The sequence below is a fragment of the Bombina bombina genome, chromosome 1 (genome assembly GCF_027579735.1).
Source record: "Bombina bombina isolate aBomBom1 chromosome 1, aBomBom1.pri, whole genome shotgun sequence".
Classification (NCBI taxonomy): Eukaryota; Metazoa; Chordata; class Amphibia; order Anura; family Bombinatoridae; genus Bombina; species Bombina bombina.
In genome coordinates, this window is record NC_069499.1 from 659,978,863 (window position 1) to 660,003,729 (window position 24,867).

Consider the following 24,867-nt stretch of genomic DNA (forward strand, 5'->3'; position numbering starts at 1 on the left):
TAAGTGAGTGCTGGGTTTTCTCTGTGTGTTATATATATATATATATATATATATATATATATATATATATATATATATATATATATATATATATATATATATATATATATATATATATATATATATATATATATATATATATATATATATATATATATATATCTGTTTAAGTAGATGGATAGATAAATAGATAGATAGATATGACCTGTCAATAACCAAGAACAAACAAATTCAGAGTGATCTAACACCACCACCTCTGAGGTGACAGAGAGGTTAAGAAGCCACAGTCTTATGACTACATCTTCCTAATGGTTGGTGGGCTAACATGAGCAAGCCTGCTCCACAAGGTCTCCAAAGCTGTCTCCACAGCTTGATAAATTAAGCTTTTGTATCTAAAAGTCTATAAATACATGCATTAAAAAACTATGTATATACTTCTATTATAAGAGACTGTGAGATTAAATGACTATTGAAATCTATTTTCTTGGTTATTTTAAATAGATACATTTCCACCAACTAATGGAAGTGGAGGGCCCTCTAATGGGCATGTAACAAAATTAAGGGATAACTGAGTTGAAGTCTGGAAGGTACTAGATGTTACATTGTTGCAACAAGGGGGGCGGGTGTTTCTGCTTACCTTTATAGGTCCTGACTGCAGTGAATCCAGCCCTCTTTTGTTCCTGGTTCCAGACTTCAAGGAAGAATTTTTTCTGTGGAGATGGAGCGTGCAAAGAGAAAGTCTGTACCGCCAAAACGCTTCAGAGAAGTTGTGAAGGAGGTTCCAGGCATGAGGGGAGCTGCAAGAGAGAGCGGATCAGCATCAGAGGATGTGGTACCCCCCTCCCCTGTTCGCAAAACTAAATCAGCCCCCAGGGTACAGGGCAGGCCTAACACGAGGGGGGAGCTGGGAGCCAGTGCCACTGCTGTGGGCTCTGGATCCCAGATCCCTCCCTCAGCCCCCTACCCCACGCAGATTTCCTCTCATAGTAGTACTGTGGTCCCGGTCCCGGGGGTGGTTTGTGGGCCTGCGCCTTCCTCCAGTCGGGAGGTTATGGGGCCTGTGTTAAGTACCCCTTCTAGAGCCCCATTAGTGCATGCGGTTGCATCCCCATCCCTTTACCCCCATCTAGATGAGGCTGATTCTCTTACCGGTCCCCCGCTAGGGGAACGTGTGCTACCGGGCCAAGCTGCTGCCGGGCAGGTGTCATGGCAGCAGCTCTCAGCCCTTCCGCCGGAGGCCTTAGCATCCGTCTTTTCCTTGGCTCAGGCGCTTGCGGGGAACTTGTCCCCGGGAGGTCTGGGTGGTGGACCAGCGTTGCAGGCCGGAGAGCGGGGCGCCCACGTGGTCAGGGCTCTCCATGAGCCCATGCGTGCGTCGGGCCGTAGCCCCGCCCCTTCCGGCGTCGCGTCGCGCGCATCCTCCCTGAGTGATGGCTCAGACAGGGAGGAGCGCGGCCGCAGCAGAGATCGCGGCAAGGAAGGCAGGAGCAGGTCACCTCACGGAGCACACACTAGTGAGTTGGGGAGGCTCCGTGAGGGTGACGGGGCACCTGGGGCGCGTGCGAGTGGTAGCTCTGGGGGTATGTGTGGCAAGGCATTGAGTAAGTCTGCTGGAGGTAGGAGAGCTGCGTTGAGAAAAAGGGGCAGAGGTGTGATTTCCGGGCGAGCTGCCCAACCCAGATTACTTACGGGTGTCCACAGGGGGATAACTGTGGCTAGGCAAGGGGATTCAGCTGGGGATACTGAATATTTGGATGTGGCTGGCACGGCTTCTGGGGGTCAAGTTGCAAGGGATGGCAATAGGCAGGTGTCCCCTGGTGTAAGGCGGGCTGCTGTGAGTGAGAGTATGAGTGGGCCGCAGGGCCAGATTGCCAGTGGTACTGAAGAGATCATCAGGAGGGCGGTGGCTGCTGCGCTTGGGGTCTGTCTGTCTGGGGATCAGGGTGGAAACCCCCCAGGGGTCCTGCCATCCACGCGGAGTACTCCCCAAAATGTCTTGTTTTCACAGGGTTTCCAGATGGACCCGGCGGTTCCAGCTATGGCATCTGCGTCACGGCAAGGGACGGTGCCGCTTGCTGCTTCATCGCCGGCTACCACAGAGGACAGACATCAACAGTCGCCTGCAGGATCTGCGGTGAGTTTCTCTTACACACATCTGCACATGTAGAGCTGGGTTCATCCTCTAGTGAGTCGGGATCAGAGAGTGAGGGTGATTTAGGCTTAGTGGGAAAAGGCCAGAAGGAGATGTTTAAGATGATAAAAAAGCTGGTTGCTGCGCAGGTGAAGGGGAAAGACCTTAGAGCACATAGTAGTCACATAATTCCGATAGCGCAGGAGCCCCCCCTGGGGTTACCGGGCATGGGAGGGCCTCCTGTGTCTAGGAAAGTGGAGTCTCACGGGGACACTTACCCGTGTTTGGTTCACTCCCTATATGGTCACCTAAAATCTAAGGTGGTCAAGAAAATTCAAGATGGGCGATATGTCAACATTTTTGAATTGTCCCCCGAGTCGTGTAGGGCTAGGGAACGCGCGGCGGATGGCACAGGACCAAAGAAGGTCCAGAGGCCAGAGACGTTCGAGGAGTGGCACCGTTGCTTTAGGGTATTGGCCACGTGTTATATAGATAAGTGGCCCTCACAAGGGCATAACTTATTTAAATACGAAGATACCATTGACGATATACGGGCTAGGTTTAAGGAAGGTGCGTGGCGGGAGTATGACATGGCCTTCCGCAGGAAAATGGTGGGTAACCCCCTCCTGCACTTTGGTACTAAGGATATTGACCTTTGGTCCAAACTGGGGTTGGAAGGGGGTGCGGGGAGCTCCCCTGCCCCTCGACAAGGGGCTAGTAGAGTTGCCCAGAGGCAGAAACGACGCGGCAGAGAATGCTGGAAATTCCAGGATAAGCAATGTGACAGGGGGGCTAGTTGTTCCTTTCGTCACATCTGCAAATTCTGTGGCGGACCTCATGCGGGGGCGGATTGCATCAAGCGGAGGGACTCCGGCAATGACAAGCCGGCATCCAGAGGGGGCCCTGGGTACAAGGGCCCCAACCCCACTTAGATTAACGGCCATGGAGCCTTGGCTGGCTCTTTACCCGGACCAAGAAGCAGCTCTGCTGATTAGGTCTGGGTTGCGGGAGGGATTTAGGATCCCGGTGGGGGGTGATGTCTTGGGTTCTGTGGTTCACAGGAACCTTAAGTCGGCTTACGAATTCCCGGAAGTAGTACGGGACAAACTGAATAAAGAAATGGCGTTGGGCAGGGTAGCGGGCCCTTTCGGAGCCCGGCCGCTGCCCGACTTAGTGGTGTCCCCTTTAGGGGTAGTCCCCAAGAAGGACACTGGCAAGTTTCGGCTTATCCATCACTTGTCGTTCCCGAAAGGGGGGTCGGTTAACGATGCCATCGATTCGGAATTGAGTTCGGTCCACTACCAGTCATTTGATGACGCTCTGGGGACCGTCAGGGGTAAGGGAGCTGGGGCTCTAATGGCGAAATTGGACATCGAGTCCGCTTTTCGTCTGCTGCCCCTGCACCCATCAGCATTCCGGCTGATGGGTATGAAAGTGGATGGGGCTTTCTATGTAGACAAATGTCTTCCCATGGGTTGCTCGCTATCATGCGCCTTGTTCGAGTGTTTTAGTTCCTTTCTACACTGGGTGGTGCAGAGGGCTTCTGGGGGTGGGGCCGTGGCCCACTACCTGGATGACTTCCTGCTGGTAGGTAGGGCAGATTCGGACGAATGCTCACGCATGATGGTCATCATGCAGGACATGATGGGTAGATTCGGGGTGCCTCTGGCAGAGGATAAGACTCAGGGTCCCTGCCCGCGCCTTACGTTCCTTGGTATCGAAATCGATACTGAGGCTGCGGTTTGTAGGTTGCCACAGGACAAAGTCGACCGCCTGTTGCAGGTGGTTTTGTCTGTGCGCAAAGCGGATTCGATTTCAATTAAGGAACTGCAGTCCTTGCTGGGTCTCCTTAATTTCGCTGGTAGGGCTATACCCATGGGAAGGGTATTCAACAGGAGGCTTGAGAGTCAACTGCAAGGCCCGAAGGGGAGGGGTTCCCGGGTTAGGGTGTCCGCAGGGATGAGAGAAGATCTCGCGGTATGGGAGGAATTTCTAAAGAAATTCAATGGTGTCTGCATTTGGCAGGAAGGCCCTAGGTCCAATCAATCGCTTCATCTATTTACTGATGCGGCGGGCGGTTTTGGGTATGGGGCTTATTTCAATGGCGATTGGAGCGCGGCTCCTTGGCCGGTGGATTGGGTTTCTGCTGGTTTAACCAGAAACCTAACGTTGTTGGAAATTTTCCCAATCATTGTAGCGGTCGAACTCTGGGGCCATAGGCTGGCCAATCAGGCGGTGATTTTTTGGTCAGACAACATGAGTGTTGTCTTTGCCATAAATAGGCTATCTGCCTCTTCGCCCAGGGTGGTTACGTACTTACGACACCTGGTGTTGCGTTGTTTGCAGTTGAATGTGCGTTTCACGGCACGACATGTGCCGGGCGTTAGAAACGTCGTAGCAGATGCTCTGTCCAGATTTCAATGGGGTCAGTTTAGGAGGGTGGCGCCAGGGGCCAAGAGAACCGGTCTAAATTGCCCCCCTTTTCTTTGGCAGATGGCGGGGGTTGGGGAAGTGTCCTCCCACTGATAAGGGCGTCCTTGGCTCCCAAGACGTGGTGTGCATATGAGAAGCACTGGAGATCGTGGGTCTGCTTCGCCTGCCAACAGGGGTTTACCGTAGAGTCGGCTACACAGGTACAGATGCTTGACTGGCTTGCGGGGTTACATAGTCAGGGAGTATCCAGGCTGTCTGCTCAGAGCAGGCTTACTGCCGTGGCATTCTTCAATAAAGCGTTAGGGATTGCGGATTTTTCACGGTCCTTTCTAGTGAAGCAAGTAATGAAGGGTTGGGGGCGGATGTCCCCACGGGAAAAAGACCGTAGAGAACCTATCACACCTCTACGATTGCGCGAACTGGTGGGCACACTGCAGTCAGTGTGCTCATCCTTGTTCGAGGCGGCCCTGTTTAGGGCGGCCTTCTCGTTCGCCCTGGCTGGGGCGTTGAGGGTCGGCGAACTTGTGGCTGCGTCAAGGAGGGATACGTATGGTGGGATACAATGGGAGCATGTGCGGACATCGGAAGATGGGCTGCTGCTTCTAGTGCCTAGGTCCAAGACGGATCCGGAAGGCAAGGGAGCTTGGCTCGTGCTAGTTGAGAACGAATTCCCTGAATGTTGCCCGGTTAGGAGTTTTAACGATTACTGCCGGCTTCGACCACAGGGTTTTCGGCAGTTATTTATTCATGAAGATGGGTCCGCGTTATCGTTGTTTCAATTTAAAAGGGTCTTGGCCAAGGCAGCGGCTGCTGCCGGGCTGGATCCGTCGCGGATTGCGTCCCATTCCTTTAGAATTGGGGCTGCCACCTCTGCGGCGACCAGTGGTGTTTCTGAATCAGATATCAAGAAATTGGGGCGGTGGAAGTCGGGTCGTTTTAAAGCATATATTCGCCCTTTGGGGGACGAACCCATGTAGGCTGGGTTTCTCAAGTTGATTAATGGGGGGTCATGATTTGATGGTTGTGTGGTGTTTGGGAAACAATGGTAGACATGGTTCGCTTAGTTTTCTGTATCATATGTTTTCAGGCATGAATGCCCCCGCGAAACGGGTGTGGATAGTGGGGCATTCCTTCGTGCACTGGGCGTCCATCAGGGCGTCGCAGCGGCCAGATGGGCAGCAATTGGGATTGGCGGCATCCAGAGCTAATGTGCGATGGCTAGGGCGCAGGGGCTTAACTTGGGATGAGTTGCCCACCTTGCTACAGGATGCACACAGGCGGTGGGGAAAGCCTCACATTATTGTGCTACACCTGGGGGGGAACGACATGGGGTCCGTTCCTGTTTTGGATTTAATTCAAAAGATGGCTTCTGACATACGCTGGATCTGTGCTTGGCTTCCTGAGGTACAGATTGGGTGGTCCAACGTAGTTGCACGACTGCGTTGGAGGTACATTGTAAATCAGAGGGCAGCGTATAACGTGAGGAAGAAGCTGAATAGGGAGTTGGGGCGGTCGGTCACGGCGTTAGGTGGTTTTGCCATTAGGCATGACGAGTTGACGGCTGACAACAAAGCTCTCTATCGCCCTGATGGGGTTCACCTGACAGAGGTGGGCTTGGACATTTTTCTGGGAGATATTAGGAAAGCATTGTTAATGGTTGTTTGAATTTATATGTTTTGAAATTAAGGTTGTGTTGTTATGAAGTTAATATATATGGTAAGAGCTTGTCAGTTGTGGCGGCAAGAGGCGGTTGGCTCTTGTGGCGGTCGGTCAGGGCCCAGAGAGCGGGCGGGGAGAGAGATGAGTGATGTCATGGGATGGGGGAGGTGACACTCACTAGGTGCCGACCTAGGGGTTCCTCCCCCCTACGAATCTTAGGCAAATACCTCTCTCAGCTTACAGCTCTCTCTCCTCGCCAATTGGGTGTGGCTATCGTGCCACACTGCACACACCGTGTAGGGCTCTGACCGTCTGCTGGTAGGGGTTAATTTTAGCTAGTTCATTGCCGCCACCAGCGAAGAACTGTTACAGTTCTCCTATTCGAAGTCTTTAGTTGCCTAGTTGGCATATTTACATAGGCCTAGTTTTAAAGGCTTATGTGTTAATAAATGCGACCGTGACCGGTCTTTTGCCCATTTAACTGGTTGTCAAGTGTTTTTATTTCATCTAACTTATTGTTAAGTATGTTATTCCTTTTAAGTCATGTGGGTACAAGGAAGACGTAATAGGAGGTTTATCCCTTATGGAAGTGGAGGGCCCTCTAATGGGCATGTAACAAAATTAAGGGATAACTGAGTTGAAGTCTGGAAGGTACTAGATGTTACATTGTTGCAAGAAGGGGGGCGGGTGTTTCTGCTTACCTTTATAGGTCCTGACTGCAGTGAATCCAGCCCTCTTTTGTTCCTGGTTCCAGACTTCAAGGAAGAATTTTTCCCGCCCACCCGACCCTGGATGAAGACGTGGCGGCTTAGGGTTGTTGAGGGCTCACCCTGGCGTGGGTAGGTTTAATTGAACTAGCTCAGTAAGACCAGGGGGTAAGTTAGTCTTCCACCCTCCAGGAGCGTGTTTTACGACTCGTACCTGGGGGGTCGCCTTACTGGGCTGGTCGTATATGCCCTAGCTGGCGGTCGGTCAGGGCCCAGAGAGCGGGCGGGGAGAGAGATGAGTGATGTCATGGGATGGGGGAGGTGACACTCACTAGGTGCCGACCTAGGGGTTCCTCCCCCCTACGAATCTTAGGCAAATACCTCTCTCAGCTTACAGCTCTCTCTCCTCGCCAATTGGGTGTGGCTATCGTGCCACACTGCACACACCGTGTAGGGCTCTGACCGTCTGCTGGTAGGGGTTAATTTTAGCTAGTTCATTGCCGCCACCAGCGAAGAACTGTTACAGTTCTCCTATTCGAAGTCTTTAGTTGCCTAGTTGGCATATTTACATAGGCCTAGTTTTAAAGGCTTATGTGTTAATAAATGCGACCGTGACCGGTCTTTTGCCCATTTAACTGGTTGTCAAGTGTTTTTATTTCATCTAACTTATTGTTAAGTATGTTATTCCTTTTAAGTCATGTGGGTACAAGGAAGACGTAATAGGAGGTTTATCCCTTAAGTACAAAATCTAACAATCAAATATTTAAAAATACTGCTTTAGTACTTTCACAAATTAATTAAAACAGGGACAAAAAAGTTTTATCTTTAATCTTTACAAAAACTTTTCTTAGTCAATATAATTATAATATTTTCAAGAGCTCGACTAACAGTTGATTATAAAGCCCGAAATAGAACACTAAAAGCATTTATTATGAATATTATTACATTACATAAATGGCAAAATTATGTTTAACTGCATATTCACATGATACAACTTCTGGTACTGCTAGATAAGATGCAACTAATAGAAACATAATTATTTATTGTATTAGATAAGGCCAAAGATGTGCACTTCTTAGTGTGCTAAACATTATAGATGTCACTTAAGAGCAATAAAAGCCTGTATTTAAACAGTTATACTTTCAAAGTTGCAAAACAAGGCAGAGTCAGCACACAAGATATTAATATATTTAATATTTAATATATTTTTGTTGGATAAAGTTATTGATACCTTAGATTTGATGCCAAGATATTACAATATAAAAGGTAAGCATTTATAGTTATGAATGCTTAATAACATATCTATTAAAACATTTTACCATGGAGGTCAATTTACAGTTTCTTGCTTGCCTAGATCAATATGTCTTAATTTAAAATAAAAATAAAATATATTGGTAAGACATAATTGTTCATAAAAATTAATAGACAAAAAATCTATTAAGGGCTAGATTACAAATGGAGCGATAATTTATGCTCCCGTTTGCAAGTTTACTCTGCTAGAAGTAAGCTTTTTGCGTGCATCGGGTACCGGGCATATTACAAGTTAAAAGTAAAGCATTTTGCTTGCACGCTAACCCGACTTAAGAAAAAAAAACAAAAAATGTTGAATAGCACAACCCCGTAAATGTACACCCCCCACAAACTTCAATGGCGCATGAAAAGTGGAAAACACCCAACAAGTCGCGTAAACCTGATCACATTTTCTCAAGTGTGCTAATCCAACATGAAATATTAATATTTCACTTTCCAATATTCTTCACATAGAAGAATATGTTCTATTTATTCTTAAATACATATTTCTATTTATATCTGATGTTTTTTGTAAATTATAATATTTATTCCTATAGATCTAGATAATTATATATATATAGGAAAATCTATTTATAAATACTTAAAACATATTCCCTTATGAAGAACATTGTAATGTGAAATATTTTCAGTAAATACACAGTTTAACACTTTATTAAATATGAATATTGCAGAAATATGATTTTCATGTTTTCAGCTACTTGGCTGCAAAGGGCTCCAATGCACTTTGATATTTAAATAAATATATCTCTATATATATCTTTATATGTCTACATATGTATTTATGTGTTTATATGTGTATACATATCTGCAAATATACATGTACACATATAAATACATATGTACATGCATATATAGATTGAGACATGTGTATGTATATATTTATCTCTATATTAAAGCCCTTTGCATGCCTCATATCTTTGAGCCCTTATAACTTTTTTTGTGCAATATTTTTTTATATCATTTTCATAAGGCAGTGTTATTGTGATTGTAACTGTATTTTGAAATCTATTTTGATTTATTTTATCCCAACTTTTTATTTGAGCGTAACAGTTAACCAGAGGTCTGATGTTGCCCTAACCTGACAAGTTGAAATTGTGAATGTGCTCACATGTTCCCATTTACCTTCAACTCGTAATACACGTGGTCCTTCTGACATGCACAAAGAGCTGCAATAAACCTGATATAATTTGTGCACAACAGTTAGCATGCCACTCATAGGCCTTTATTTATCAAGCTGTCAACCGCAAATAAGCTGGAATTCTGCAGCGTATTTGTGGCGAGCCTGATTCGCCTTAGTTATCAAACCCTACAGACCAGCAAAAGTAGAATATAGTGACGTAACATACGATCCACCTGACTCAGTCCAACACAGATCGATGCTTACGTCACTACAGATGTTCCGAACGCAAGTTCGGCATAATCTGAATACTTTTGCTAGTTATCAAATAACTAGCAGGTACGCTCACCACTTTTCCGGCCCAGCGTACCTGGTTTTCAATCCGCCGCCCTGGAGGCCGCGAATACCATAGGAATTAATGGGAGTTGGAAAGCAGAGAAAGCTCATGTTCGCTGCTGCCCAATATCCCATTGATTTCTATGGTAATGTCTACACCTAACACCCTAACATGTACCCTGAGTCTAAACACCCCTAATCAGGCCCCCCTACACCGCTGCCACCTACATTAAATTTATTAAACCCTAAACTGCTGCTCCCGGACCCCGCCGCAAATAAATAGTGTTTAACCCCTAAACTGCCGCTCCCGGAGCCCACCGCCACCTACATTATATTTATTAACCCCTAATCTGCCCCCCTACACCGCCGCCACATATATTATACATTTTAACCCCTAATCTGCCCCCCTACACCGCCGCCACTATAATAAACATATTAACCCCTAAACCTAAGTCTGACCCTAAACCTAACACCCACTAACTTAAATATAATTTAAATAAATCTAAATAAATAAATCTAAATAAATATTCATATAATTAACTAAATAATTCCTATTTAAAACTAAATACTTACCTATAAAATAAACCCTAAACTAGCTACAATATAACCAATAGTGTATTTATTTTAACTAAGTAGAATAGTTACTAAATAGTTATTAACTATTTAATAGCTACCGAGTTAAAATAAATACAAAAGTACCTGTAAAATAAAACCCAACCTAAGTTACAATTACACCTAACACTACACTATAATTAAATGAATTCCCTAAATGAACTACAATTAATAAAAAGCCCTACCCTACACTAAATTACAAATAGCCCTTAAAAGGGCCTTTTGCGGGGCATTGCCCCAAAGTAATCAGCTCTTTTATCTGTAAAAAAATTACAATAACCCCCCCAACATTAAAACCCACCACCCACACACCCAACCCTACTCTAATACCCACCCAATCCCCCCTTAAAAAAACCTAACACTAACCCCCTGAAGATCACCCTACCTTGAGAAGTCTTCACCCAACCGGGCCAAAGTCCTCAACGAAGCTAGGCAGAAGAGGTCCTCCAGACGGGCAGACGTCTTCATCCAGGCGGCATCTTCTATCTTCATCCATCCGGAGCAGAGCGGGTCTATCTTCAAGACATCCAATGCGGAGCATCCTTCCAGGCCGACGACTACCCGACGAATAAATATTCCTTTAAATGGCGTCATCCAAGATGGCATCCCTTGAATTCCGATTGGCTGATATAATTCTATCAGCCAATCAGAAATTAAGGTAGGAAAAATCCTATTGGCTGATGCAATCAGCCAATAGGATTGAGCTCACGTTCTATTGGCTGTTCCAATTGGATTTTTCCTACCTTATTTCCGACTGGAATTCAAGGGACGCCATCTTGGATGACGTCATTTAAAGGAATATTCATTTGTTGGGTAGTTGTCGGCCTGGAAGGATGCTCCGCGTCGGATGTCTTGAAGATGGACCCGCTCCAGATGGATGAAGATAGAAGATGCCGCCTGGATGAAGACTTCTGCCCATCTGGAGGACCTCTTCTGCCCAGATAGGATGAAGAATTCTGCCCATCTAGAGGACCACTTCTGCCCAGCTTCGTTGAGGACTTTGGCCTGGTTGGATGAAGACTTCTCAAGGTAGGGTGATCTTCAGGGGGTTAGACATCTCCCCGACCATTAGCCTGACTGTCACCCCTACAGACTCTGCCCTCAGGTATTTATGGCCATGACCTCCCGCGTCTAGGAGATAAAATTATGTAATTTAGCTTCAACCTATAAGGTGCTGGAAAGAAAAAGCCCTGCATCAATTTCTTCCAGGAAGCTCCAAAATTAACGCCAAGGTCTTACATCGATTAGACCCACTAACCCTATCCCAGCCTCCTAAACCAGCAACCACTTGGAAGCCATAATCCTGAATGCCGCCATTGAAATGCTAGCACTACGGCCAACCAAAGAAAGGGGTGGGAGGGAAACTTTCTCCTTAAAAATCCCAGGAAGAAGAGGTAGGATCCTTCTAGAACTAACCTTTTACCCTTTTAACTGGTCTAAGTTTAAGACCTCCCCTTATTTTGCAACAATGTTGCTAGCACACTAAACTAGGGATTTTCACTACCCTGAGATGCACAGGCCCTTAACTCTGTTACTGGAGACCTTGCTACCCTGCACTCCCCTAAGGGCTGATGCTATACCTGGTAGCTACAACCCTTAAACCAATAACTTATTTAACTTAAACTGTAAACATTTAACTTGTGGCAGCATTCAAGGCCTAGTAAAATAGTAATCACTCCATATGACTAGAGGTCACGGCCAGGTGTTATTGAAATTGCAAAGCAAAAGGGGGGCCCCAAAACAAGGCTCCACTCCATTCCATCTAAGAGGCGCAAACGTCCTAAGGGAGCTTCAACCAGCAGACCCGAGGGGCGGGGGCCCCCCAGGTCATGACCTGGGAACATCTCCCCCGCCTATTAGCCTGACTGTCACCCCTACAGACTCTGCCCTCAGGTATTTATGGCCACGACCTCCCGTCACAAGAGAAAGGCTCTATAGGAAAGACGGACTCTTGCCGCCACCAACTAAATATGGGTAAATAAGGCCCTTTTGAGGTCCACCAGGAAGATCAACAGCCCTTCTTCTGACAGGTGCACCACATCTGGACGATATAGCTGCTTCCTGTCAGCTGAAATCCCTTCATGGCAGACCACAAAACTGCCTACAGCCATGACTGCTCTACCCAGCTCTTTGTTTACCTTCTTCCTAACTCTGTATGCTGTCTTGGGCATAGGAAAGAACCTCCAATGCAACCGGGGGATTATATTGGACCAACCCAACCTCACCCCCGGAAACGTGGCACAGATCCATTGCCCATCAGACCTCATGATATTGATGAGGTCCAACGCCGATGCACAGCCTAAATCATTCCCCCCCCATGTGTAGTAGGATAATATGAGGCTGTCCCATCTACGTCTGGCATCTTGAAGGAGGGCAGGCAAACCTTTCCATTGTAAGCCTCTACGGCCTAACCAACTCACCGAGGCCCTTGCCACCGATAACCCCAGCTGCTGCCCGTCAGGATGGTAGATAGCCCGCAATGCCATCCAGTGTATGTACGAGTGTCCTACGATCCAAACATGCATAGGGCCCCTAGCAATACCTATAATGGATTACAATAGTCATGAACTTTATACCAACTGAACAAGGTAACTCAGACAAATGCTCAAATCGGTTTCCCCCCCATCTATACCTCTGCTGGAGGGAGCACATACAGTCTGTAACATTGGGACTTCCATCTGCCTAACTTTTGAATATGTTCCGCCCCCCAGCCTAACGCCACAGTGCTGGTGTCGGCACCTATACGGTATGAGTGAGGAGTAATTCTGCAGTCTACCATTCCTGCTATGGCTACCGCCTTTTTTAGAACTGCTGCTAACTGGTATCTGGACAGGTTAGCCCCGTCAGCATGCACTAGGAACTGCAATTGGCCATGCGGGCGCCGCGCTACATATGTCCTTGTCAAACGCACTGGACAAGCTTCTGGAAGCGAAGGGGTCAGGGTCACCTAGGCCCCTTTCCCCTCTTGGTCTGTCTTAGAATGTGGGATAAACAGGAGCATGTTGTCCCCCGCCCACTTGACATGTGATGCCTGTATTCCAGACTTAACTGCCTGCTTGGAGACAGCAACAAACTCCCCCAGCCTCAGGGCAGCACAAAATGCCAATGAAAAGGTGCATTGCAACAAGGCCTTCTCGCAGGAATTTGGGCACACGGCTTCCAATGTGCTAAGCAGCTTGGACAACCTGTGCATTGTCACAGGTTCCCGAGCATCCCCTAACTTCCTTTCTAACCTGCACCAGCCTTTGACTACCTGCCTTATCATGAACCCTTTCATGACATTAGGGTATTCCAGTAGGTTGCTGAAGACACCGCCCCCTTTGAGACTCTCTGCCTATTCAAGCCAATGAGCCATTCTAGAAACAATGCCAGGGGATCGTTTTCCACTCCCAAGCCGTGCGCTAAGAAAAACACAACCCACTCACCCCAGTGCTGTGACTAGGTCTTCCAGGTATTCAGGCCCAGAGATGCCTGCACTAGGTGCTGTATGGAAGTCCATGCCCCGCCAACTGCTAAATAGAAGGGGGACAGGGTAATCCGCACGCCACTGCCTTGGGTGCCAACCTATGGAACTGTTCCCACTGAAACCTAGATAACGCGTCCGCCATGGTGTTATTCACCCCCGGGACGTACCGCGCCGTAAATTGGATGTTATACTGCAAGCATCTGAGCACCAATTGGCGGATGTACCAAACAACCACTGGCAAGGAGGCAGACAATCTATTAATTGTGAAGACGATGCTAGCATTGTCTGTCCAAAATACAATGAACCGGTTCCTTAGATCCGGCCCCCACAGCTCAATTGCCACAATTATGAGAAAGAGCTCAAACAGCGTTAGATTCCTAGTCAGGCCCGCCTGTAGCCACGACAATGGCCATGGCTCTGTGCTCCATTGCCCGTCCAGATATGCTCCATAGCCAAATGCTCCGGCCGCATCAGTAAATAGGTGGGAAGCCTGACTGGATGCCTGTGGGGAACGCCATAGCAACGTCTCATTGAATTCCATGAGAAATTGCTCACATACACTTAGGTCCATCTGCATGTCTTCCGACACTGTGACCATTCGCGAGCACTGAGGAGTGGTCAGCTTAGCTTCCATATTCCTATTACACACGCGACCCATGGGTATCACCTTACACATAAAATTGAGGAGACCCAATACCGACTTTAGCTCTCTTATTGTCATGCTTGGGGCCGCCGCTGCCTTCCGGACTGTGGTGAGCATGGATCCCACCTTATTGGGGGTAGATGACATAGCCTTGCAGCAGTGTCTATTTCTATGCCCAGGAATGTTAGTCTGGTGCAAGGCCCCTGGGTCTTGTCCTCTGCGAGAGGCACCCCAAACTCGGCCATCAAACCCCTCATCACTGCCATGAGTCTAGCACATTCATGAGTATCTGCGCCGCCCACCTGCTGCCGCCCAATGCAAAAAAATGCTAAACGCCTCAAAATATGTGCAGGACACTGAGCACCCCATGGGGAGGCATTTATCAACATAATAACGGCCTCCAAATTTGCACCCCATCAATCTGAACGACTCAGGGTGTATGGGAAACAATCGGAAGGCCAACTCGATGTCCAGTTTTGCCAGCAGCATGTCTGGACCTGCACTAATTCTAAGGCCTGATCAAATGACTGATAAGTAAACAAACTAACCAAGGGTCAATTGCGTCATTTACTGATCCTCCCTTTTGATAGGACAAATGTTGGATCAATCAAAATTTTCCTGGGTCCTTCTTGGGGACCACTCCCAGCGGTGAAATCACCAAGGAGGGACTAGGAGGCCCATTGAATGAGCCTGCAAAACTTCCCAAGGAGATCTCTTTAGCCAGCTTAGCTCGCACCTCCCATGGCATCTCGTAAGCTGACTTAAAATTCCTGTGCGAGGAGGAACCTACCACTGTACCCTGTGTGGGAATTGGAAACCCTGCCCCGATCCCTTCAAGGAGCAGGTCAGCGGCCTCCCTATTGGGGTAGGCCGCCAAGCAGGGCCTAAGTGTGCCCAACCTCAGTGGTGTTGGAGCCCTTCTGGCCAGCACCCCCTTTGTAAGGTCCTCGATTGGCACCTCTTTCCTCTTTGGGCAGTCTGAGCCTGGGTGCTGTCCCCCGCAGTACATGCAGACGTGACAAAAGGAGCAAGAGGCTCCTTTATTGCACTGCTTTTCATTAAAACACCAGCACTCCCTGCCCCGGCACTTGACCATGCCCTGTGGCTTAGAGGGGTCTTCATATACTGACAGTCCGCCACCCTTTTCAGGGACAAGTTGGGACCACAAGTCCAAGTCCTTGAAGTCGAAATTGAGGACGGGATTGCCTACCATTTTCCGTCTGAACTCACTATCGTAGGCTCTCCACATCCCCTCACCGAACCTATTATATATATATACTCAATAATATAGGCATATTTAATGACATCCACCGCAGCCTCCGGCCTCTGCTCTATATAGCAGGAGGAGAAAACTCGGAAGCAACGCTTCCACTCCTCAAAAGTGAACTTCTTAGGCCCCGTATCGTCCTCGCTGCGTTCCTTATCCCTCTGAGCTTCTAGGGACAGCTCAAACATGTTAACATATTTGTGGTCCCTAATCTTCAGTCATGCCCTGCGCGGTTGCTAACAGCAAATGCTCTGCTTGCCCTATGCCTTTGCTCTGGGTATGGTCTGCCCTAGCTTCTTACCACCATCAGAGTCTTAGTCAGTACTAGAATCTTCGCTAAATGTTTGTGACATAAGCAACAAAGATGTCTCTCCAGCTGCAGAGGTGGAGGGGGCCTCATTCACTGATACCACACAGGACGTTCTGTCTCCTGCCCGGACTGATGCTCATGGTGTTTCATCTCCGGTCATCTCAGCCTCTCCTGAGGGGTTTATGGATTCCTGTGAAGGCGAAATAAAAGAGAAGGGAGTATCCAGGCCGGCCACATTAGAACCCACACCGCATCCGCGGGTGGGGCCAGATATTCTTGGCCAACCGCATTTAACAACCCCACTCATTCCCACAGCATCCCCATCAAAATCAAACTCATTCACTGCCACCTGGGCTTCTCAAAACCCCAGGTCCATCGCCTGCTTCTGCGACCATGCCTGGCCTTGCCCTTTCATTCAACCCATACTGTGGAACATGCATACTTATTGGCCCCTTAGTACTCCCAACTATTCTGCTTTGACCAGTTCTCTGCTGTCCCCTGCGGGCCCCAAGCATGCATACCCCACTTGCCCTGGTGGGCTGTGACCCTTTTTGGTGCCCCATAATGCAGCAACGCCCCCCTCCGTAGCAGCGCCGCTCTCGCTCCCCTCACAGCTTTTGTAGAGTGTTGCGCAGTGGAGCTGCTGTGCCCAGCTACTCCCCACTCACCTGCGGCCAGGACCTGCTGGGCATTTTCCTCACTGCCGTCGGTCCCACAGCCGGACCCGACGCTCCCGACCCTTGCGCGTCACTTCCGGAAGTGACGTCACGTGCTCCAGACATTGGAGGTGTGGGTCCGGAAGTGGGAGCGGCCGGAACTAGGCCGCAACTGGAGCCTGCAGTCGTGGATTGGGACTGCCCTAAGTGAGCTACCAATGGGCCCCCGGAAGCCGATGCATGGATAGGAAGGCCCTCTCACTACCGGAGGTGCGATGACCGCCGGCCGCCGGCAGCACAGCCGCAGTGTGGGCCCGAAACAGGCCTACAACCGCAACGGTGGCCTCCTGGGATAGCCCGGAGGATGTAGGGCCCCAACACCCACGTCTAATGCCCTCTCTATGCTAGGAGCTGCTCCCTCTCCCCCTTGCACCCCGGGGCCTGTAACCATAGCAGTACCAGGCCCCGTGGAGACATCAACTGGAGGAGGGTGATCGGGGGATGAATTAAGCTTAAGGGGGAGGGTGGAAGATACAGGCCTGTCCTTTGTGGGCATAGGTGGCACAAAATCCACGATCTCTTCCTCCTGTCGCCTAGGTGCAGCCCTGCGTGTGGACATCTCAGCCTCCTCCCTGAAGCGTTGAGGTAAAGCAGCACTCCTCTTGGATTGAGAAATCACTGGAAAGGATGATAACAGCAAACTTTCTCCTTGAAAATTCCAGGAAGAAGAGGCAGGATCCTTCTAGGACTACCCTTTTAACTGGTAAGTCTAAGACCTCCCCTTACTTTGCAACAATGTTGCTAGCACACTGAACTAGGGATTTTCACTACCCTGAGATGCACAGGCCCTTAACTCCATTACTGGAGACCTTGCTACCTTGCACTCCCCTTCTAACAATAACATTGGATGCTGTTTAGAGAGTCTCTGGGATGACAATTAGAAAGTTTCTGATCCAGAATATAATTATTATAAATATTTGGAAAATATTTAATTCTAAAAAAAAAATCTGAGGGTGCAATAATAGTATGGTAAACACATAAGCAAAGCGTGATTTAACAATGTGCATGATCACTGTCATAAAATAAATTAAATAAATGTGTCTAAATAATGCATTCTTCATTCTGTCAAATTAGGCTTAAATGGGAGAAATACAGGGAGTGCAGAATTATTAGGCAAGTTGTATTTTTGAGGATTAATTTTATTATTGAACAACAACCATGTTCTCAATGAACCCAAAAAACTCATTAATATCAAAGCTGAATAGTTTTGGAAGTAGTTTTTAGTTTGTTTTTAGTTATAGCTATTTTAGGGGGATATCTGTGTGTGCAGGTGACTATTACTGTGAATAATTATTAGGCAACTTAACAAAAAACAAATATATACCCATTTCAATTATTTATTTTTTACCAGTGAAACCAATATAACATCTCAACATTCACAAATATACATTTCTGACATTCAAAAACAAAAACAAATCAGTGACCAATATAGCCACCTTTCTTTGCAAGGACACTCAAAAGCCTGCCATCCATGGATTCTGTCAGTGTTTTGATCTGTTCACCATCAACATTGCGTGCAGCAGCAACCACAGCCTCCCAGACACTGCAACCACAGCCTCCCAGAGAGGTGTACTGTTTTCCCTCCTTGTAAATCTCACATTTGATGATGGACCACAGGTTCTCAATGGGGTTCAGATCAGGTGAACAAGGAGGCCATGTCATTAGATTTTCTTCTTTTATACCCTTTCTTGCCAGCCACGCTGTGGAGTACTTGGACGCGTGTGATGGAGCATTGTCCTGCATGAAAATCATGTTTTTCTTGAAGGATACAGACTTCTTCCTGTACCACTGCTTGAAGAAGGTGTCTTCCAGAAACTGGCAGTAGGACTGGGAGTTGAGCTTGACTCCATCCTCAACCCGAAAAGGCCCCACAAGCTCATCTTTGATGATACCAGCCCAAACCAGTACTCCACCTCCACCTTGCTGGCGTCTGAGTCGGACTGGAGCTCTCTGCCCTTTACCAATCCAGCCATGGGCCCATCCATCTGGCCCATCAAGACTCACTCTCATTTCATCAGTCCATAAAACCTTAGAAAAATCAGTCTTGAGATATTTCTTGGCCTAGTCTTGACGTTTCAGCTTGTGTGTCTTGTTCAGTGGTGGTCGTCTTTCAGCCTTTCTTACCTTGGCCATGTCTCTGAGTATTGCACACCTTGTGCTTTTGGGCACTCCAGTGATGTTGCAGCTCTGAAATATGGCCAAACTGGTGGCAAGTGGCATCTTGGCAGCTGCACGCTTGACTTTTCTCAGTTCATGGGCAGTTATTTTGCGCCTTGGTTTTTCCACACACTTCTTGCGACCCTGTTGACTATTTTGAATGAAACGCTTGATTGTTCGATGATCACGCTTCAGAAGCTTTGCAATTTTAAGAGTGCTGCATCCCTCTGCAAGATATCTCACTATTTGTGACTTTTCTGAGCCTGTCAAGTCCTTCTTTTGACCCATTTTGCCAAAGGAAAGGAAGTTGCCTAATAATTATGCACACCTGATATAGGGTGTTGATGTCATTAGACCACACCCCTTCTCATTACAGAGATGCACATCACCTAATATGCTTAATTGGTAGTAGGCTTTCGAGCCTATACAGCTTGGAGTAAGACAACATGCATAAAGAGGATGATGTGGTCAAAATACTCATTTGCCTAATAATTCTGCACTCTCTGTAATACTGATAAAATTCATCCTCCATCTTATATTGGACTAATACTCACTATACTGATTTATGATTGAGACAAGGTAAAAGATTGATTCCATAATGCAATACTGAAGTAACATAGTAACATAGTAGATAAGGTTGAAAAAAGACTGAAGTTCATCGAGTTCAACCTATACAAATCTAAAATACTTACAAAAAGCTCCAGTTAAGCTTAAATAACCCCATTAAAAGGTGACCCATTTAATACTAGCTATCATATCCATGAATTTTGTTTATATACAGAAACCAACCTTAAATTATGACCTCTTGTCAGAAACAATTTTCTTGGAATAAACAGAGCTTCTGCCATCTCTTTATATGGACCTTGAATAAAAAGTATTATAATTTATATTTATATTTGGGGCCAAAGAAGATGTTAAAGATTTTAATAGCTTTACAAATATGATGTAAAAACAAGAAATATCTGTGTTATTATAACAAACGCTGTTGTGTTAAATTAAAGATTTCTCTTAATACAATGTAGAAAAGTTATTTTAATTCTTATGCTTGTTTGAAAGGAAGACATTTTTGTTTTATTTAATTATTAATGTTCAATAACACCCTAACAAAATCTATTTTTTTATCATTTTCACTATTAGTTTTTCCTAATAAATGCATGTTCTTATTTGTTTGTCTGCTAAATAGATGCAGTAATATTCTCACTGAAAATATTGTATCGATAATCATAACAGTATGTGCAATCTGCTTTTTCTGCTTGTATTATAATTTAATATTTCGAAAACTTTTAAATAGCTTTCCATATAACATGATAGTCTATAGCAAGAAGTTTAACACGAAGAATTCTGACCAATACAGAAAAAAGGAGGTCTTATAAACAGAAAGAAAAAACAAACAAACTGGGTAAAGTACAATTTAAACCTCTTTGATAATTTTGCACATATTTATGTGTTTTTCTACTGATTAAGAGTGAACAGGATGAAATCTTTTTAGATATTCTGTAAATCAGCGTCTTTGTATTATCTTAAAAATGATTGTTCACTTTAGAGATCTGACTTTTTATACTGAATTTAAAGTTGCATATTTTATTGCAGATTACGGAAATAATCCGGTCTCTTTGATGATAGGTAAAGTAGATTGATAACTAATTTGCATTGACCTGCAAACAACCACTTTGATAAATGTCCTCCAGGGATTTATAAGTTAACCTTGCTTCACATACAATAACCCATTTGATTTATGTTCACTTTCATTATTTTGATGTCCTTTTTTGTAGTAGAGATTTCTTCTTTACAGTTTTCTAATAAACGTAAATTCTAAATCATTAAATAATAATATAATGAATATATTATATGGAATTCATTTTCTTTGTTTGTTGTTAGTCTAATGTGTGACACAAAAAAACTAATGTTATTAAAGGACCATTTAAGTCAAAATTAAAGTTTCATGATTCAGACAGAGCATGTAATTAACCCCTTAACGACCAACGATGTATCGGGTGTGTCCTGCAAAAAAATGCTGTTAATGACCAAGGATGTACCCCGTACGTCGTTGGTCTTTGAAAGCGGAGGAAGCGATCCTGATCACTTCCAGCCACGTTCATGTTATTGCAGTGATGCCTCGATATTGAGGCATCCTGCAATAATGATTTCTAGCAGTCTGATGCAGAGAGAGCCACTCTGTGGCCATCTCTGTATCGGCCATTGATCGCTGTGATCGTTGGTGGGTGGGAGCCGGATGCAAGGAGGTGGGTGGGTGGCCATCAGTGGAGGAAATGCTGGAGGGGGGCAGGATCATGTGTGGGGGCACGCGCATGCATGGGGGTGGGCACGGACCCTACACTATGGCACAATAAGTAGCTACAGCAAGGTGGGAGAGAGGACTGGGGAGGGGGGAAATTTTCAATTAAGGGATCTGGGAGAGGGTGGGATTTTGGGGGAGGCAGCTACACTATAGAAAACATCAAAGTATTGTGAATAAAATATATATAAAAAAAAACATATTATTTCAAACTGGGTACTGGCAGACAGCTGCCAGTACCCAAGATGGCGCCCAATAAGGTAAAGGGGGAGGATTATAGAGAGCCGTTTGGGGGATCAGGGAGGTTGGGGGCTAAGGGGGATCCTACACAGCAGAATTATAAAAATAAAAATAAAAAAATATTTTAGTACTGGCAGACTTTCTGCTAGTGCTTAAGATGGCGGGGACAATTGTGGGGTGGGGGAGGGAAGAGAGCTGTTTGGGAGGGATCAGGGGGTGTGATGTTAGAGGCTGAACTCTACACTAATGCTAAAATTAACCCTGCAAGGTCCCTACAAGCTACCTAATTAACCACTTCACTGCTAGACATAATACACGTGTGAACTTCACTGCTATACATAATACACGTGTGATGCACAGCGGCATTTAGCGGCCTTCAAATTACAATAAAGAAACGCCAAAGCCATATGTGTCTGCTATTTCTGAACAAAGTGAATCCCAGAGAAGCATTTACAACCATTTGTGCCATAATTGCACAAGCCGTTTGTAATTCATTTCAGTGAGAAACCTAAAATTTGTGAAAAAGGTTGTGAAAAAGTGAACAATTTTTTTTATTTGATCGCATTTGGCGGTGAAATGGTGGCATGAAATATACCAAAATGGCCCTAGATCAATACTTCAGGTTATCTACTACACTACACTAAAGCTAAAATTAACCCTACAAAGTCCCTACATGCTCCCTAATTAACCCCTTCACTGTTGGACATAATACACGTGTGGTGCGCAGTGGCATTTAGCTGCCTTCTAATTACCAAAAAGCAATGCCAAAGCCATATAAGTCTGCTATTTATGAACAAAGTGGATCCAGGAAAAGCATTTAAATCCATTTGTGTCAAAATTTCACAAGCTGTTTATAAATAATTTCAGTGAGAAACCTAAAATTTGTTAAAACATTTGTGAAAATGTGAACAATTTGTTTTTTATTTGATCGCATTTCGAGGTGAAATGGTGGCATGAAATATACCAAATTGGGCCTAGATCAATACTTTGGGATGTCTTCTAAAAAAAAAAATATATACATGTCAAGGGATATTCATGGATTCCTGATAGATATCAGTGTCCCAATGTAACTATCACTAATTTTGAAAAAAAGTGGTTTGGAAATAGCAAAGTGTGACTTTATTGCCCTATAACTTGCAAAAAAAACAAATAATATGTAAACATTGGGTATTTCTAAACTCAGGACAAAATTTAGAAACTATTTAGCATGGGTGTTTTTTGGTGGATGTAGATGTGCAACAGATTTTGGGTGTCAAAGTTAGAAAAAGTGTGTGTTTTATGATTGGCTGCTGACTATCACATGATACATGAGGAGGGAAGATTGGATTAACTTTGAAATTTGCTAGAAAATATTCTACTACTCATTTAAAATTCAAAGTAAGTGTTACTGGATTGTTTTTTATTGTGTATTTTCAGTGACCAAATTCTACTGTTTTAGTGGTTTAGGGTTTCTTATCTTGGGGAATCTGTATGGAATCAAATGAGGAGGGTATGGCACTGTATATCTGAATGATTAAAAAAAATGTTTTTAGATTACACTTTTAATTATCACTGTTCAATTCCATGTTTTGATTGCACAAAAACAACAGCAGTAGCAGCAGCAAATATCTCTATTTTTAGTTTCCTTGTGTATTTGTAATTTAACTTTTTTATATAAATAAAAATGATAAAAATCCTTATCACTTTCTTCCATCTGTTCTGTTCCTAGCTTTCCTTATGTAAAATATAACCAATCTAGTAATATCTATTTACTGTTGATGGTTTTGACAGTCTTGCTAAGGGTTTTATTTTATTTTTTTGCCATAGAAGCTACTTCCTGGCATTATTACTGTTTAATTTGTTGTCCATTGTCCTGGAGAACACCTTAATCTTTATTCACATTTGTTTATTCATTTATTGTCCCAAAAAACAATAGGTAACCCATATTAAGAGAGGGGGTATATAGCAGCAAGTCCCACATAAGAGGGCCTGTTTGGCAAATACAAACCTTTATTTGTAAAGTGAGGTTTGGATCTTTTGCAGATATCTTAAATCTTAGTTTAAAGGTTTCATGATTTACAGAATTGTAGCCATTAAAATCACATTAAGTTGCAGCCTTTTTCTTTTTATCGAAATTAATTTGTAACTCTGTTCTATTTCAGGTGAAAATAACACAAAGATTTAAAACAAGGTTATAATTTAAAAATGTAAAAAATAAATGATCAAACATGCATGGTATAGCTATTATGCCCAAATACTAATGGCATTCAGAATGTTTTAACACTTACCAGAAACACCTCTTTACTTAACTGCAAAACACATGGATGGACTCCATTAATCCTATAACCTATTATCGCCTGTTAACTGTGCTGTTATGGGTGAATGAAGATTACTAGTTTGGCCTCACCTTGAGTATCTTGTGCAGTTCTGGAGGCCACATCTCTAGAAGTCTATCAACAAACTGGAATCTGTGCAAAGGGGGGCTACTATAATGATACATAGTCTAAAAAATAAAACTTAGTAGGAAAGGCTCAATGACCAAAATATAGCTGAGGTTGTGCGTTTTTTCATAAAAAGAAAAATTCAATAGCAAGGGGTCTCAGTAGGTTTAGGTGTAACTTGCAAAAGCACTTCTTTACAGAAAAGGTGGTTGATTCATGGAATAAACATCCATGAGAGGTGGTAGTGACAAACACATAGGATAAGCAGCAGCTATCCTATGAACTAGATACATTTAGGATATTTTAGGAAGACTGGTTTGGCTAATGGTTCTTATCTACCATCAAAATCTGTTTCTATGTAAAAAACATTGGAGTTATCAACCTTGACTTTGTTGAAAGATAGTCATAAAGTTGATTAAAGATATCCAATCTAAACTCCCCATAGCCAGATCTTGGAAAGCTGAAGGACCGCCTCCACTATCCCAAGTCTTATCCATCGTCCAGTTTATAAGACAAATGGAACAATATTCATACAAGGACCTAGACAAGGTGGACTCCTACCATGAGATCTGGTCTCCCTGGCTGTCCAAATTCCCAGACTGGAGACTCGCCCTCACTCCTAACCCTCCCACTTAAATCCCCCCTATCATTAGTGCCTAACTCTCTTTCTATACTAAAACTGGCACACCTCTCCCCCCTTTTTTTTTTTTTTTTTCTCTCTTACCCTACTCCCTGGGTCACGCCCACCCTTTATTTCTATAGGTCTTACTATAAAGCTGGCTATAATATCAATCACTACTGATATAACTATTCACTAGACCTTCACGCTTTACAAACTCCCCTATAAAAAGAGACTTTTAGAAGCATTTTTTTTTACACACTGACTAACACTTTTTCAACTTACCAAACTCAAATGAATATGTTTGATTCAACCTTGGTACACTCTTTACCTGTATTTCTTTATAAATATGTATTAATATTCTCTATGTTATATCAATGTTACCTCGTGCTTTCAAGTCTCAATAAAAAAATTATACTTTAAAAAA